The sequence below is a fragment of the Lolium rigidum genome, chromosome 7 (genome assembly GCF_022539505.1).
Source record: "Lolium rigidum isolate FL_2022 chromosome 7, APGP_CSIRO_Lrig_0.1, whole genome shotgun sequence".
Classification (NCBI taxonomy): Eukaryota; Viridiplantae; Streptophyta; class Magnoliopsida; order Poales; family Poaceae; genus Lolium; species Lolium rigidum.
This window is the reverse complement of record NC_061514.1, coordinates 327,412,896-327,432,049: the sequence shown is the minus strand read 5'-3', so window position 1 is coordinate 327,432,049 and position 19,154 is coordinate 327,412,896. Positions and strand designations below refer to the sequence as shown.

The window sequence follows — 19,154 nt, the reverse complement described above, 5'->3', positions numbered from 1 at the left end:
CACGTACGAGTAATCTTTACTATTAAATTGCAATGCGTTGTTCGTACGTGTACGTCCTCCGCGTCCGTCCGCGATAGATTGGCTCGTTTGTCCCGCGACCGCGCGTGGGCCAACTGGAGGCCCAACAATATCACGAACGAAACGGTTTTTCCGTGAACATTGCTTGCTCACGATGGGCTGTACGCGCCCCGCGTCTCAAACGAAAAAACAGCAACCTTGAGCGTTGTACGCGTCCTGCGTGTCGCCGCCGATCGGTGATCAACCCAGGATCCTTATCATCTCTCCCGAAAAAAATCTACTCGACCTCGAAGCCATCGGAAGGACGCGATGGCGAACGCGCTTGAGCAGCGGGAGGTAGCGACCAGGGAGGAGCATGGCCCCAGTAGGGGCTAGCGCCAGCAGGGGAGAGATCGATTGGAGTGGATGGGGACGACCAGCACGGGAGAGAAGGTAGCCGAAGTGGATGGAGGACAGGAGGAGGTAGGGGTCCCGGCGGTGAGGAGGGAGGGAGGAGATCCTGGGTCGAGCATCTGATTGCTAGAGCTCGCCTGTTTGGCTGCCAATTGCTACTTCTATGTGTACTTCTTTTTGGTCTGCGAATAAGAGTCTGCTCTTTCTTGTCTTTGTTGTTGCTGAAATTGCTGCTAATTGGTAGCGTTCTGGCTTGCTAGCAGGTACATGAGTGTTTAGCTGTTGCTTTGTTGCTATTGCTTACTGCTCAATTATTTATCTCAACACGACAGCGGGTGAGAGTTTGACAGAGAAATCAGTTGAGCATCTTAGATTGATCAAATAGTTCGATGGTTCACTATACTAGCTGGAATGACCATGCCCATGCCCATGCGCATGCACATACCTGCAGTGCTTTTCAGTTCTGAGGTGTGCTGACTGTTCGTATTGCGTGTTGTCTGTGTGACCTGAGATGATGTCCAGCTCCAGCCTTGGTTTTGTTCAGTTCTGACTTCTGAGGTGTGCTGACTGTTCGTCATGGATGGCTTCCTCTCTAAGTACTGCGGGACATACCCATAATGATACGTTTTATCTGTAGTAGTTCCTTAATTCTGAAGATGTACCTGAATATTGAGCAAGCTAAATAATGCAGTTTTGTTGCACCATAGAGCTCACACAGACAATATTTGATGTAAATATGTGGATGTGCTGATGATGTGAATGTTACCACGCAAAAATCAAGTTATTATTAATCTTTTGGCTCGGCAGTGTGAATCTCTTGCAAAAATCTACTTAGCTGAACTCTTTTCCTCTCCTAAAAGCGAGCACTGCGGTGCAGTTTGCTTTAGTATTATACAGCTTCACTTGGACATTAGTAAATGGTAGGATGATAGTTGTACAACCCGTACAAATGACATAATAACAAGTTAAATTCTTCATCTTGCAAAAACACGATTCAGGTAACCAAATGCCCGCAGTCTAGAATTCTCCTCAGTTTGAAAAAATATTTTAAAAAAAAAATTAAAATAAAATAAACGATAGAGAATGTTTTGGGAATTTTAAAAGATGTAAACTTCATCAATTAGACGGTTCATACACGCACTGTTGCGGGTTGTGAGATTAAAATCGGCCGAGGCCATCGATGGGAAGGAAACATTGCGAAGGGAGATACAAAAAGAGAGGCTCAAGGCCACCGAGTACCGCTCTAATCATAGTCGGAGGACTACATCAAGCCAATGAAAATGACCCCACTAACTCCACAAGGAAGGGCTCATGGCGAAGGGAAAGATGATCGCGTGCCCGTGATGAGTAAAAAGAGGGTGATAGATAGCCACAGCATCGCGCGGGCACACAGCTAGTTAGGTTATAGTATGAGTTTGCATTTGCAGTTTAAACGTTTCCATTCCATTGGTTGTTCATAAAGAGAGACAGAAAACTCTTTTGCAATATTTAACCAGAGGAAACGCTTCTCCATAATAGGCTAGGAACTCGTGTATTTGCACGTTCATTAAACCAAATATATACACCGTTAAAAAACATTTGCTTGTTGGAATTTCATACAACTTTCCCCGCAAAAAAAAAGAATTTCATACAACTTCAAAAAAATATGGCTTGCTGATCAAATCTACTGGATTTTGGGGCCCGTATTTAACCAGACAAAACGATTTTCCATAATAGGCTAGGAACTCGTTTCTAGTGCGGGCATTTGCACCTTCATTAAACCAAATATATACCGTTAAAAAACATTTGCCTCTTGGAATTTCATACAGCTTCGAAAAATATGGCAGGCTATAATTTGTTAAAATCTGAATAACCTGTGTACTGTATGGTTGCTTCTCATGTGCACACAAGATTTCTGATAATGGCAAAGTCAATACATCCTCTTTGTGTCCTTCCTCAAGATGGTAAAATCTCGACTTTCAGGATGAAAATTCATATGGTTAGAAACATCGTCATCTACGCACCGTGCCACAAATCGTTATGCAAGCCTTTGGCGGTGAATCCGATTCGCCGCTCACTGTTGCCCCGATCATCGGCGCCGCAGAAGCGAGCACATGTTGGGCCAGGTACATAAGGGAATGTAGTGTGCTCTGGTTTTTTTTTGTCATTTTTTCTGCAGTTTTCTTCTGTTCGGTTTCTTTGGTTTTTCATTTGTTTTTCTGTTTTTGCCGGTCAGTTTTTAAAAAAATTAAAATTTCAAACATTTTTCATTTTTAAACATTTTTCAATTTTGAAACTTTTTGAGTTTGAAATTTTTTAAGGTTTTTTTTTCAAATCTCAACATTTTATAAATCTGAACATTTTTATTTCATGTAAGCCTGCTATCTGAGGATTATTACATCAACCATAATGAATCTATTTTCCACAGGTTTCATTGTGTTTTAAATATATTTTTACATTGTATTTCTTTCTATACATTCCCACATTAACACGCGGGGAATCTTCTAGTTCAATATATGCCAATATTAACTTCGTAAATGCATGTCCACATAACTGAGACAAGTATGCATTGTCAAATCAGATCTATGTCAAACACCATTGTATAGTAAATCCTACCAATTTTTTTTTCATTTGGTCGGGTGGATGCATGTATGTTCAAGAAATAGACTTACTTTTGAAGCTTCAACATGATGATCATGTCTTTACAAGGGAATGTATATTATTTGTACCAATTATGAACCTTTTTCATGTAGTGTGTCATGTGTCAGGTACTCCTTGGAAACATTCATTATATATGGATAGCATAGTATGTTGCAATTGGTGTGCCCCAGAAGGTCTAACCCTTTTTTTTAATCCCAATTCTTGTTTCAAGATGCACACATGTCTCTTTGCGTTTAGAAAATCAGGCATGACTTTTCTTAAACGTGTTGAAGAGATGAGGATATCGGCCGACGTAGAACCGTTTCGTCCCTGGGCTCCCGCGAGGCCCAGGGCGAAACCCTAAAACCGCGCCGCCAGAGCCCTCCCCACCCCCTCCCTCGCTTCGCTGCCGTCGGGGACCGCCGCCGGGCTAAGCTCGGGGGCGTTGGGGGCGGCGGGGCATCCTCTCCTCCCACGTGGAGGTGGCGGCGCAGACGGCTCCGTCACGCGAGGGCGCAACGCTGGCAGGGGCGTGACGGCGCGGCCGTGCAATGGCGGTGTGGCGGCTCTGCGTGTTGGGCGCGCTCGGGACATCGGCGGCTTCCCCGGAGGCTGCTGTTGCAACGGGCGGCGCGAGCTCGGACGGTGGCGGGCGGATGGTGACGCGCGCCGCGATGCAAGGTGTGTGGACATGGCGGCCGGGAGGTCGGGCGGACCGGCGGTGGCGCAGCCCTGGCGAGGACCTCTGGGCGTCGGGTGGTTGGAGGAGTTCTAGCCGCCGCGTGTGCGGACCGGGGCAGGGGCCCCGGGCCTTGGCCCAACCCTTCCCAGATCTGACGTGCCCGGCCGCCATAGGGGCTGTCTGGCCCTCTCCGGCCGGGAAGGTGGTACAGCCGCAGGTCCGATTGGGTGTGCAGGTTCCGATCCGCACGGTGTTGTGCTCGTCTTCTTCGGCTCGCAACAGGAAGAGCTTGGACGCCGGGGCAGCGGCCCTGGAAGGTGGGAGTCATGTTGGTCGGCGGGCGAGCCAATGCCTCTAGTGCTGGCCGGTGACCACGGCCGTGAGGGCGGCGTGGTGGTCGGCGAGTTGAGTGTTGTGGGTGTAGGTGGCGGTGATTTTGCCAAAGGGAAACCTTTGCCCCTTGGGCCACGGTGGCGACGTCCGCCGATGGCTTTTCCCTTGATGAAGACGTCGTGAGGCCAATCTCCGTCCCTCTACTTCCTCCGGGTGAAAACCCAAGTCTAAGTCTGTGTAATCTTGCATAACATAAATATCTATATTGATCCAACTACGACTGCACCACATAGCAAGCACATTGTTCATCTCCAACAATGACTTCCAAAGGTATTTATCAACAGGAGGGTGAATCCAACGGAATGTCTCAACCACGATATTGAACACCAATATGTTTTTGGTGGCATCGCCAAAGTATCGGCCCATCAAATCCCAATGCAGGTTACCATGATGTAGTACTGGTGCATTTCAACAACATCTCAGTCCCTTCAACAACTCTAGAGACACTGGTAGTTGTCCAATTTGCCTTGGATCGTTAGATCCCACTACGAGTACATAGAAATCAACATTGGAAGTGGTCTCATCCTCATTCTTTGTCCAAATCGAGTAGCGCACTCGGTATTCTCCACATGCATGGTTGATGTTTATGGAGTGTGGCTATCTGAATTCTTCTAGTTGGTAGCTGGTGTTCATGAAGTGGCCGTAGGGGAGCATGCTGACGGGTAGTCGGGTTGCAAACATAAAATAGTCACGTGTTCTCACCAAAGGACACGATGAAGAGGCCATCACAAGAAGCATGGACATGTGGGCCTTCTATCTCTGTGTCAGGGCACCGCAGGACGGTTTGCCCACAGAGTTTGGGATCCATGGTTGTAGAAGTGGAGTCATTGAAGACATTGAAAAAGCAATCATTCCCTTCATTGGTTCTCTTGAAGAGGTTGATAATTGGGAGAGAAGGTTGGTGGCGATAGTGGGTGAGGAGGAAGTATTTGGTGGAGGTTTCATGACGCCATGACTTACGAACAGCGCGACATCGAAGAACGTCTTGAGCCGGAAACCTTACCAGGATCTCTCCAATGATGACTGACTCAGGTAAGTCATCAAAGACAGTCACATCTTTTCCCTTTTCCATGGTTGATGATCAACTAAGAAAGGACATATATTAGTTCTTTTGATCGGATGGGATTGTGGAGTGCATATTCACATTTCCAATAAGAATTGAGGAAAATGAATTTTTTTTTATAGTAGATACAAAGCATTTGTATTTTGAAGAAAATTAAATGCACATGAATTTGACAAGTTTGCAAGAAATTATCAAATATCCTCATATATAATGATTGGATTATATTTATGTCTAAGCTAAAATATTGGTTGAGCTGCTCTGAGTCCAGAGGCCCACAGAACAGAGAAGGATAGATGAACTGCGAATCGCCCGAACACATTCCCCAACCAACCCTCGCCTCAACAATGCTGCTCCGATCCAGGCGGCGCGTCGCCACCGAGGAAGATGCCCGTCGGGCGAATGTTCCGAGAAGGAGAAGCAGGGCGGGGCCGGACCGGCTCGCCGCCCTCCCAGAGGAGATACTACAGGACATCCTGGTGCGCCTCCCGGCCAACTCCGTGCTCCGCTGCCGCGCCGTCTGCCGCTCCTGGCGCCGCCTCGCCTCCGACCCCGCGTTCCTCCTCGACCACCACCGCCGCCAGCCGGAGCTCGCCCTAATAAGGTCCTACCGGGCCTCCGATGTCGCCGACACCCTCCCCCGCCGAGTTCCGGCCGTTTTTCGGGTTCCCCAAACAATTCGGCACCCACTTCCCCGCCCGCGCCTCCTGCGACGGCCTCTTCATCGTCGGCCAGTGCATCTGCAACCCAACCACGCGGCAGTGGGCGCCGCTCGCCACGGGCCCGAGCTCCCATGCCGGCACCGTGGTCGCCCTCTATCGGCACCAGCCTTCAGGGGAGTACCGTGTGCTGTACTGGACACGATGGAACCCCGGTGGAAATTGGTCCAGTCGGCATGCCTACTGCGTCCTCACCGTCGGAACCGACCAACCGAGGAGCGTGGGTTATCCAGTACACGGCGGCAGGAGGGGACTACACATCTTTGGCGCGCCGGTCCTTGTCAATAATGGCACCCTGCACCTGCACTGGAGGGAACGCCCCGGTGTCCGCTACCACAGGATATTGGCGTTTCACACGGTGGCGGAGACCTTCCGGCACATGAGCCCGCCCGCGGCTGTGGAACCACACCATGTTATGCTCCTGCTTGACATGGGTGGCAAGCTTGCTGCGTCCATTGGTAAGGATGACATGACAGGGCTGAGCATCTTCGTGCTGCAGGACCAGGACCATGATGTCTGGACCTATCACTACCAGATCAAACTGCCGGTGATGGATAACATGCATTTCCAACAAGAACATGGGAACTGGTGGGCAAAGATTGTCTCCGAGGAGGGAGACCTGCTCGTTAGCTGCTATGGCCACCTATTGCATTGTGACAAAAAGGGAAATTCGGTAGCCAACTTCAAGTTTGATGATGACATGCCAGTGGTTCTGCCTCATAGGTTCAAAGAGAGTCTTATTCAGTACAAGTTTTCCCAAAAGAAAAAAACTCCTGAAGAAGAAGAAGAAAAATCGATTCCAGTGGTCCTTCTTGAGATCTGATTTGTGCCATGTTAACTCTAAGTAAGCTCTCTCTGGTTATATAATGCAATCAATAAGTGAGACTGCAGCATATACTCCTCTAATTTAGACTTGTCTACAACATAGTATTTCAATAGCAATAGGGTTTGGGGTTTTATGTAGCCGAATCTCATTAGCCTGAGGTATTGGTTTATTGCTAGTTACCTTCAATAGCTCTTTTAAACCTCCTACATTTTTAAAGTAAAAACAGAAATAGTCTTGAACCCCGAAACTGCTTGCGAAATCAACAACTGGGCAAACCCAAGGATGAAAATGGATTTGCATGCAAAGTTGGAACGTGTTTCCAAAATCAACAAAACACATAACAAGCTTGTAGTTGTTAATTTTCCGGGTGCTATGTTCTTTAGCATTGTTGATTTGTTCTGCTCTTCAGGTTCCAACACATATGTGCAAAGAAGTTCCTTAATCTATATCTTGTCCCTGCCCCTGTGTGGTGGGGCTGCTACCAAGGCGCCAGTTGGCTCATGCCATCCAGGGACACCTTGATTAGGCCTAAGGGATACATGCATTTGCACTTGGGGTAAGACCATTAGTTATACTTAATGGTTGCCTTGGACGTTGAACTTATTTAGTACGATAGAGCATCAGTGACTTACTATGTATCTAGAAATTGTTTAACACATGATAATCCCCTGTAGTGGTCCAAAATTTTCAAGTTCACCTCATGGATTGATTTTAAACTTCTATTCATTGATAACTTACTGACTCTTAAACTTATTCTATTTGTTTCTTGCAGGCATTGTCAGGAATGCTTTAATTGTTGCATTACGACTAGGAGTTCATTGCAAATAAGAGAGAATATAAAAAAGGCTTTGGGGTGAACAGAAGGGTACAAGCAAGGTAGGTAGAAAGAAACAGAGCGAAGGGAGAGATGAGATAGTTCTACTATATTTGAAGAAAGGGGGACATTTCTGTTCTGTTCTATTCTCTCAAATACTCATGCTTCTCGTATATCTTCGTTGGCCAGCTCCTCTTGCTTCTGTGGTTTTACCACCAGCAATAATCTGCTCCCAGCAGAACCATTGATTTTAATGCTTGAATTTTGATGTTTGAAATTGAGTTGTCAAGGTTCATTGTTGTGGAATTCTGGATACAAGCCAGATCGAGTAGTGAATCACCTGCTGGTTTAAGATAAGAGAAATTGGTAAATTTTTTACTTTCTCGGCAGAATGTGTTACAGTTTATGTAATTCTGAAATATTATTCCGATGTTTCTCATCTGCATCGCGGAAGTTCTTTGGAAACTAATTTGATAGGCTTTCTTTTGTGCATCTATTTCTTTTCTTGTTTTTGCAAAGGGGAAGAAGTCTATTTGGTGTTATAGACGCTGGTTCTAGCTGTAGAGGATGTGGAAAGCTAGCAGAAGAAACTTTTAATTAGGTTGTCATTAATCAGTGTAAAGGGAGCGGTTTTGTTGAGTAGGAGTTTCCGGGCCATTGGTTTTGTCATTATACCAGATTTCAGAGCATACTAGGTACCACTTACGAATAAGAACGATATGGTGATATAGGAGGAATGCTACAGTAAACATTTCAAATTCAGTACCAAGTCCAACAAGAAAACAACATGGCGCATCAACTGGAATCATATGGTGATTTAGTAGAAAGGTTACTGCAAACACACGAAATTTCAGTACCCAAAACAACATGACAACCGCACAGCTCAACAAACCTAATGCTACATCCCTAGGATGAAGGGATGCTCCTTGTTGGAACCATCTTCTTCTTGCGTCTCAAAGAATGGAAGAGGAAGAATGTTCTCTTTCAAAAAGTGCAGAGTAATCTCCATGACACAGTCTCGATCTTCTGCGTCATTGCATTTCAGCACCGTATCTCTTAGCAACTCGCCGTCATTTTGACAGTGTATCAGGCGGTGGCGAGTAAACCTGATGAGATACTCACAGTCGTTGAGTACAACCATCCGACAGATAAAACGGATGTCCCCCCAGTCACCAAGCTGCGAAGGTGGCGGCAACAAGCTAATCTCCTGAATCAAACCCCAGACGCCGGCTTCGTAGTCATGCATCACCCAAACCTCGACATCAGTGTGGCCGGTGCCATCGCCGGTGCCGCACAAGGCAAGGGCGCCATCGACTTCGAACAGCACTGGCCAAGGGCCTGGCATGGCAGGACGGCGCATCCACCTGAATGTCTCATCAGCCGTGTCGAATGCTATTATGTCCTGTATCTCCGTGGCATCTCCTGCAGGTTGTTCGTCGTCCAGTGGTGGCACTATCCAGTGCAGGCTGCCACAGTGCATAACCGGTGGTGGATCACATGGCAGCCCATCCAGCAACGCCTCTTCCAGTGAAGCTGGGGGCGCAGGGGGCCATGCGGACCAGATACGCCTTGGTTCGTGATACTCAGCTGATCCCACGGTAAAGACGTAGTAAGTAGATCTGTCACCTTCGTCCATGTGGCTGGTGATAAAATAGAGCACCCTGTATTCTCCAGACGGGTGGTGCCGGTAGAAACCTGCAATTTTGGGGCTGCACAATCCGTCAAGCTGTGTCAAGGGAGCACACTGACGGGTGGCTGGGTTGCACACGTAGAAGCCAGTGACACGGTGGCGATTCATGCTGGAGACAACGAGGAGGCCGTCAAGCGAGGCGTGCAGCATGAGGTGCTGTTCGCTTGGGGCGGCGCACCGGACCACGGGCCAGAGCTTGCGTTCAGCAGCGTCATGGCGAAATGCGAAGAAACGGGGGTCACCGGGGGCAGCATCGTCTTCGGAACGAAACTGAATGTGGATGATGATGGGGAGCGAGGGCTGGCGTGCGTGGTGGTCGAGCATGAATTTGCGGGAGGACGTGGCGCTGCGCCACGACCGGCGGACGGCGCCGCAGCGGAGGACATCCTTGGCTGGCAGCCGCAGGAAGATCTCTTCGACGAGGATAGACTCGGGCAGGTCGTCAAGGACGGTGACGCCCCTGGCGTCTGGCATGGTTAGATTGTTTGCTTGATTAGCGAATCAAGTGTCGCCAATTTATACTCCGGGAGTATGGTGGGTGTGTGGTGGTTCTCCCGGGCGGCTAATCAATCGTCGGAAGTCAGAATGGTTTCGATTCATCTTCCGCGCGCCTCGGCTCCCGATCCTGATCATCAATGCGAAAACGTTCCGACGTTTGGATGTGATTGGTTAGCAAGATCATGATGCTTAAGAGCAAGTACAATAAATCCTACTAATCAGCTAGCTATAATGATTAAAATAATATATTATTGCTTAGTTGGAGGAGAGAGAGGAGGAGAGAGAAGAGGAGTGGGCTCTAATGCAAAAGTCAGCTCTAGCACGTGCTCCTAGGCACTATGTGAGAGTGAATGGTGGACCATACACATATAAAATAGTCCAATTTTATAGCTCACTATTGTACATGTTGGCTCTAGAATGACTATAGATGACATGACACTTGCCTTATAGCCAACAGTTGGCTCTACTATTGAACTTGCTCTAACACGCCCCCGGTCGCTCAAACTTCCATCCAGGGGAATAGGTTATGGACAGAGCCAGCACCCACAAACATGATCAGCATTGGAAAATTCTAGGAATTTAAAAATATGAAGGAAAATCGAACTTTTGAGAGAGAAACCATTTTGAGTTTATCACGACGATTTGATAATTTTTTGTAAGGGTGTGCCTAGGGCTCAGCCTACTAAGGTGGTACGCAGCGAGAAGGCGCGCCATCAATTTTCTCACCCCTCTCTCGTCTCTCACTCCGCCGTCTCAACCGCCCTCTCCACTCCTCTTCTCTCCCCCCTCTCGCTGTCGGCGGTTTCACTACTATCGGTAGATCGAAGGAAACTGCTGCGACGGCGGAGTAGCAGGCACTCGAAACCGTCAGCCGGGAGGACTTCATTGACTCGAACGCCGACACAATTTTATGCTTCAGGCATAGCTCCTCAAGGTTCGTGAATGGCGGCAAGCTCTCAAACCACTCAGAGCTGCTCGGATATGCTTAGATCTATGTGACAAACCATAGTTCTTTGCGTAACTGTTGCATTCAACTGTAAATGTAAACACTTATCAATCTATTCCTTTCTTATGGACTGTAAAATCCTAATGATATTCCGTTTGAGAATATATCAAATTAAAATCTTCCGAGGCAGTAATTACATCCTACATTTATCTGATGTAAATGCTAACGCATCTCAAAACAAACAAACTTGATAAATTGTCTTAACCCTGGTGTATCTTAAATTGGGCATAAACAGTTAAAATAAGTGAACTAATTAGAAGAAGTGTTGGTTAATGAAAAACTAGGTGTTTTTATTTGTAAGAGTCATTTCATCCATGAAGCATATAATATAATAGTACTAGAGTCTAAAATAGAAAATGAGTTGGAAGCGTGTAGTTATTTTAATCGTGCTTGATGATGCAATTCAAGTGCCAATTTATATCTCATCTTACCATACCTAACTATGAAGCATCATGAGACATGCCATTCTTAGTTTCTCCTCTATGGTTCTAAGTCTGCTTCAGGCAACACAACATATCAGAATCAAATTAAACGGGTGAACAAGTACAATAGTTCCATACAACATGTTACATAGTTTGCCAACAAGCCAGGTTCCATAGTTTTCCGCATTAATATATGACAATGCAGTTGAAGCCTATGCCGAAACGTCCACTCCTACAATATGGCAGGATCTCTCACCTCAAGATCAATAAAAGGTTTGAATATATTCTATGGCCATACTGAATAATGCATATCATCATCTCCTCCTAGCATCACATTGTTCCCAGAACCATCCTGCATATCAAAGAATGGGAGTGGAACAATGTTCTCCCGAAAGTGATAGGGTGTAATGTCCATGCAGTTGTCTTCAGCTTCATCACATTCAATCTTTCCTAGAAACTTTCCACCAATGTCACAATGCAAAATAATCCTATTTGCTAACTCGATCAATAACTCACACTCATTGAGCATCACAATCTTCAGCACCCTGCTACTCTTTGTATAATGAAGTGGCGGTGACACGTCCAATTCAAAAATATTAATCTGATGCGTGAGGGTCCAAACCTCGCGTGTGTAGTCTTGCATAACATAAATATCTATATTGATCCAATTGCGACTGCACCACATAGCAAGCACGTTGTTCATCTCCAACAATGACTTCCAAATGTATTTATCAGCAGGAGGTTGAATCCAACGGAATGTCTCGAACACGATATCGAACACCAATATGTTTTCGGTGGCATCGCCAAAGTATCGGCCCATCAAATCCCAATGCAAGTTACCATGATGTAGTGCCGGTGCATTCCAACAACATCTCAGTCCCTTCAGTAACTCTAGAGACACTGGTAGTTGTCCAATGTGCCTTGGATCGTTAGATCCCACTACGAGTACATAGAAATCAACATTGGAAGTGGGCTCATCCTCATTCTTTGTCCAGATCGAATAGAGCACTCGATATTCTCCACATGGTTGATGTTTATAGAGTGCGGCTATCTGAATCCTTCTAGTTGGTAGCTGGTGTTCATGAAGCGGTAGTAGGGGAGCACGCTGACGGGTAGTCGGATTGCAAACATAAAATAGTCTCGTGTTCTCACCAAAGGACATGATGAAGAGGCCATCACAAGCAGCATGGACATGTGGGCCTTCTTTATAAATCTCTGTGTCAGGGCACCGCAGGACGGTCCGACCACAGAGCTTGCGATCGATGGTTGTAGAACTGGAGTCATTGAAGACATAGAAAAAGCAATGATGCCCTTCATTTCTCTTGAAGAGGTTGATAATTGGGAGATAAGGTTGGCGACGATAGTGGGCGAGGAGGAAGTTTTTGGTGGAGGTTTCATGACGCCATGACTTACGAACAGCGCGACATCGAAGAACGTCTTGAGCCGATAACCTTACCAAGATCTCTCCAATGATGACTGACTCAGGTAAGTCATCAAAGACAGTCACATCTTTTCCCTTTTCCATGGTTGATGATCAACTAAAGAAGGATGTATATTAGTTCTTTTGATCAGATGGGACTCTGAAGTGCATATTCACATTTCCAATAAGAATTGAAGAAAATTAAAATCATTTTTATAGTAGATACAAAGCATTTGTATTTTGAAGAAAAATAACTACACATGAATTTGACAAGTTTACAAAAATTATAAAATCTCCTCATATATAATGGTTGGATTATATTTATGTCTAAGCTAAAATATTGGTAATTTTCCCATAAAACCCATAAAAAAATCGGTGGTTGTAGTCACGCCAAGGCAACAAATTTAGCATATGATGTTGTCTTTGCCTGTCAAATAAACTTATTAAACAAAGAAACACAAGTCGAAAGGGCACATAGAGGAGAGATGATTTACCGTAGTATAGACGAAGAAGGAGGATCAACAATGGTGGATAGCCCCGGCGGCACACCGACTGTGACACACTTGTTATTTCGACAAATCTGGAAACAAAGACGAGAGATGGGGATTTTAGAGCACATGAAAGATGGGGAAAATACCTGATATAAATGGAAGGAACACCCAACAAAAACTCATCAATAGTGCGGTGTGGCCATCGATGTTTCTCAACTATGTCGCGGAAGAAGTTCTTTGGCAACTAAATTGATAGGCTTTCTTTGGTGCATCTATTGCTTTTCTTGTTTTTGCAAAGGGGAAGAAGACTAGATGGTGTTATAGATGATGGTGCTAGCTGTAGAGGATGTGGAAAGATAGCAGAAGAAACTTTTAATTAGGTTGTCATTAATCAGTGTAAAGGGAGCGGTTTTGTCGGGTAGGAGTTTCCGGATCATTAGTTCTCTTAGGAGAGGGTAGGTGGGCACGGTGTGGAACCCGTCCACGGCAACCACGGCGAGAGCTGCCAACACAGGCCTGCCTGGGATCACGTGGATGTCGTGGGTGATAGATGCATTGGATCGGCCGGGGAGAGAGATTGAATTTGGAAGATAAATACGAGAGAGGTGTGAACTTCTCAGATATTTCACTGTCATGTGGTCATGGCTGAATAATCCAACATGTTGTCATTGTCCAAGCGCCCCTACGATGGTCCTAGACTTCAAGGTGGACATAATATAAGAGCAACCATACAAAGTTGGGGAGGTCCTTCAAGGAGAAAACTTGAATAGCGCACCTGCACACTTTTTGACTTTTTCTTTTTTATATCTTTTAAATTATTTAATATTTCGGTTTGATTTTTTTGCAAGTCACTAAAAAATAACAAATAAACTGGGGTAAAAATAGTTCGGATTTTTTGCAATTTAAATTTTCAAATTATTTTAAAATTAAAAATAAATTCTTTAAATATAAATACATAATGACATAAAAAATCTAAAATATTTTTCCCACACTCTAGTTGTTATGTTTAATTGATTTTGAAAATTTCAAGTTTAAAGATTGTGTAGTGTGAGAAATATAAAAAATGAGAAATTGTTTGAGAGAAGGAAAAAAAGCTAGCATGGATCTTGATGCAGTATGGACAATCTAGATACATGTGCGCACGATAATATGCTCAGAAAGTTCTCTTAAGTAACAATTCTGTGCCACTTATAGACCAATCAAAATGCATCTAGATTTCAAAGAAACACAAATCGAAAGGGCACATATAGGAGAGATTATTTACCGTGGTATAGACGAAGAAGGAGGATCAACAATGGTGGATAGCCCCGGCGGCACATAGAATGTGACACACTTGTTATTTCGACAAATCTGGAAACAAAGATGAGAGATGGGGATTTTAGAGCACATGAAAGATGGAGAAAATACCCGATATAAATGGAAGGAACACCCAACAAAAACTCATCAATAGTGCGGTGTGGCCATCGATGTTTCTCACCTGTGTCGCGGAAGAAGTTCTTTGGCAACTAATTTGATAGGATTTCTTTGGTGCATCTATTGCTTTTCTTGTTTTTGCAATGGGGAAGAAGACTAGATGGTGTTATAGACGATGGTGCTAGCTGTAGATGATGTGGAAAGCTAGAAGAAGAAACTTTTAATTAGGTTGTCATTAATCAGTGTAAAGGGAGCGGTTTTGTCGGGTAGGAGTTTCCGGCCCATTGGTTCTCTTAGGAGAGGATAGGTGGGCATGGTGGGGAACCCGTCCACGGCAACCACGGCGAGATCTGCCAACACATGCCTGCCTGGGATCACGTGGATGTCGTGGGTGATAGATACATTGGATCGGCCGGGGGAGAGAGATTGAATTTGGAAGATAAATACGAGAGAGCGGTGAACTGCTCAGATATTTCACTGTCATGTGGTCCTGGCTGAATAATCCAACATGTTGCGTTGTCCAAGCACCCCTAGGAAGGTCCTAGACTTCAAGGTGGACATAATATAAGAGCAACCATACAAAGTTGGGAGGTCCTTCAAGCAGAAAACTTGAATAACGCACTTGGACACTTTTTGATTTTTTTTATGGTTTGCTGAATCTTTAGAAGGCTAGGAACTCTTCCGATCGCCCACCACAGTCAGACGGACCATGTGCCAAGGCAACAACCAAGCATTCTTTAGTGGGCAGTAAAGCTAGGATGATGCAACTTTCAGAACTAGTTGCTCCATCCCCCCCCCCTCCCCCCTCCTGTTTTGTCCATCAGGCTACATTGTGATAAACACCTGTAAAATAAGCCATTAGGGTAGGGATGTAAACGGGTTGGATCAGATATTGGTATTACCATATTTTTATAACGGATTCGGATCGGATCATGGTCGGATACAGATTATATCGGATTACGGATATGGAGTAGATTCGGGAATTCAGTTACGGATTCCGGATATGGAGCGGATTCGGACTGGACTCGGATAGGAAGCGGATTATTAAGAAAATATACACACAAAAAATAGAAGTGTGTTTTTTATGTAAAATATATTTGTAATTATAGACTATAGCTAAATGTACGCACTTGTTCCTACAACAAAGCAAATTGCATGCCAATAGCATACATATTTTAGTCGATGAACTAAGTATATTGTCTAAATATTTGGGGTTGGGCTCATTTTCTCGGATTATCCTCTTTGTGGACCTCGGATAATCCGCAAAAAGTGACGGATAATCCGTATCCATCGGATAGTATCAATACCATATCTTCTACCATATCTGTCGGATATCCGCTTGACCATTATCCGCATCTGTATCCATATCCGGCGGATTTCTGAAAATGTATACCATATTCTCAAAAACGGATACTGATAGGATTAGAAGCAAAAATTATCGGTATCATTTACATCCCTACATAAGGGTCAGAGTAGTACTTGTCGGATTGGGCTACCATTTATCGTGAGCATGGTCCTGGTGGTGGTGTTGGGCTTCTTGGGACGGCCTGCTGTATGTAGGTAGGCCTGCTGTATCGTGAGCATGGTCCTGGTGGTGGTTTCTGCTACCGTTCCAATCGCGGTGAACTGCGACAAGTCCTCTTGCCGCACCGCCGCGCTGCTCATCCTCCTCACCTCCGGCCCCTCCGCTCGAGCGCTCCCCACGCTGCCGCTCGATTCGCCGTCGCCGTGAGTCTCCCCCAGACCCTGCACAGATTCATTCCCAACCATAACCCTCGCCGCTACGATGCTGCTCCGTTCCGGGCGGCGCCTCCCGACCCTGGAAGAAGCAGCACGGGCGACCGTGCCGAGACGCAGAAGAAGGGCAAGGTCGGATCTTTTCGCCGGCATGCCGGAGGAGATCCTGCTTGACATCCTGCTCCGCCTCCCGCCCAAGTCCGTGCTCCGCTGCCGTGCCGTCTGCCGGCTGTGTCGCCGCCTCGCCTCCGACCCCGCGTTCCTCCTCGACCACCACCGCCGCCAGCCGGAGCTCCCCCTAATGACCTGCGGCGGCCGCCTCAGAGCTCTCCATCGCCAGGCCCGCAGGATCCACCCAGTATTTCGGTTCCCCGAAGCCTTCCCTTTCGGCTTCACCGCCGACGCCTCGTGCGACGGCCTGCTGATCTCCGGCCAGCACATCTGCAACCCAACCACGCGGCAGTGGGCGCCTCTCAGCCCCAACCCAAAGCACCGCGTCGAGAACATCCTCGGCCTCTACCGGCACCAACCCTCAGGGGAGTACCGCGTGCTCTACTGGAGGTACCCAAACAACCTCTACAACATGGACTGCCTGATCGAGTACCGCGTCCTCGCCGTGGGAACCGACGACCCCAGGATCATCGATTGTTCAGCAACCCCGGTTGAAACGGAGCTGATAAGCAGGGGAGGACCAGCCATCTTTGGCGCAGCAGTCCTTCTCAATGCCAACCTGCACCTACACTGGAGAAAGTCGTTCGGCGTCCCCTACCACAGGATCCTGGTGTTCGACACGGTGGCAGAGACGTTTCGGCACATGCGCCCGCCATCCGTGAACCCCCGCCATGTCATGCACCTGTTTGACATGGGTGGCACGCTTGCCGCATCCACCAGCAAGGACGGCATGACAGGGATGAGCATATTCATGCTCCAGGACCACGATGTATGGGCGTTCCGGTACCGGATAACACTGCCGGTGGTGGATATCAGGCGTTTCCAGGAGCGAGGGGATTGGTGGGCAAAGGTTGTGAACAAGGAGGGAGACGTGCTAGTCACTTGCTATGAACACCTGTTACTTTGTGACAAAGGGGGCAATCTGATTGGCAACTCCAAGTTTGATGATGACCTGCCGGTGGTTCTGCCTTTTAGGATGAAAGAGAGCCTTATTCAGCATACATTTTTCCAAAACACATAGAGCTGATTCCTCGAGACTCTTTCATGAGTTCTCATTAGCCATGTTAACTAAATGTGAGTATGTTCTTTTTTTTTTGTTACTTCCTTCTAAATTCACTTTACCTATATGCTTCAACTAGATATAATACAATCAGTAAGCTATAAGATAGTTTTTGGATGGGAACAGGGTATCGGTTCTCTGAGTAAATCTCATTAGGGAGCATATAGTTCTCCTTTTCCGTGGTTATGTTTGATAACATTATTGAATCTCTTGAAAATTTTAATACCACAAATGGTCTTGAATACAGAACTGCTCAGCATAAAGAGAACATCAGGATTGAAGTTGCCCTTCTTCATGTATTTATATTAGCAGGAAAACTGATACCAATCGTGCATATTTTGCTAAAGATTGCAAACCAAATTGCTCTTCTTCTAATGAACGACACACACTTGCTTGTGATTAGAGATACATCTCCATCTTACTCAGAACCAAACAACTATCTTTTGTGTACTCCGAATCTGTTAACTAATTTCTTTACGGTTTATGATGTTTGAAGATTACCTTAGCTATGTTAAAATAGCAGCTGAAGCTCTCACTGAACAGTTGCTGATCTATTCTTGTGGGAACACTTATATAACAGAGTTTACTATTCAGTGCAGACTTTATTCTAAGGTTCCTATGCAGCTGATGCCTCCTTTGTTTTAGCTATTTTAATGTTATTTAAATACATGTTAGGTTAGTGTTCTTGTGCACACATTTTTAGTTCTGTTCTTTACAAGTGTACTGCAGCCTCAGTGAAACTGATTTTCACTGTATTTGTATCCTCAATTTAAGCCCTGCATATATCCAAGCTTCAACCTTCGATGAATATAAGTTGATTTTAAGCTTCTATTCATATTGACAACTTACTGACTCTTACACGTATTCTATTTGTTTCTTTCAGGCATTGTTGGAATGCTTTAACTGTGCCTACGTTTAGGAGTTCTCTGCTAATAGGAGAGAATAGAACAAAGGGTTTGGGGTAGAACAGAGGCGTACAAGCCAGACAGGTAGAAAGAAACAAAGGAACCAATGGAGAGATGAGATAGTTTTGTTCAGTTCTCTCAGATGGGCCAGCTTCTCTTATTCGTTGGGCCAGCTCCTCTTGCCTCTCTGGTTTTACTAACAGCAACTATCTACTCCCAGGCTCCCAGCAGAACCATTGATTTTGATGCTTGAATTTAGATTTTTGAAATTGAGTTGTCCAGATTGTCTGTTGTGGAATTCTGGACACAAGCCAGATTGAGTAGTGAATTGCTTGCTGGTTTGAGATACGCTCAGAGGATATTTGATATATCAAGAACTTTAGCCCGACAAAGAGAAACTCGTAAGTTTTTGTTTTCTCGGCAGAATGTGTTACAGCTTATGTAATTTTGAAAGACTATCATTCCGATCTACACTACTATCAGAAGAGAACTGATTGTGCTGCTTGAGTTTTGTAACTCTTTTCGCAAAAAGGAAACCCTGAATATTTCTTTTCACCTTAAATTAGAGTACTACATCCGGGCATAAAGATGTCCATGTAAACTACATATACCGACCAACTTAGTTTGAGTTTTGATGTGCCACTTCATTTACTTCCCTTGGACAGTGCTGAAATAAAACATTCTGCATCATCCTTGCTATTGCAGTAGTTGCGCTTAGTACATGGCCGAAGGGACAGGCCATACCAGCTTTTGCTTAGTACATGGTCAATCGGACATGCCATACCATGGTCGGCTATCATGGTTGGACCCATCCGCC

At 45.7% G+C, this 19,154-nt stretch overlaps 1 long non-coding RNA gene across 1 annotated transcript; it reads left to right on the top strand.

Moving 5' to 3' along the window:
- Positions 1 to 7,125: 7,125 nt before the first annotated feature.
- Positions 7,126 to 7,961, top strand: LOC124679340. The gene is made up of 2 exons (XR_006994930.1): positions 7,126 to 7,266; positions 7,483 to 7,961. It is a non-coding gene; the product is annotated as an uncharacterized LOC124679340 (long non-coding RNA).
- Positions 7,962 to 19,154: the final 11,193 nt, after the last annotated feature.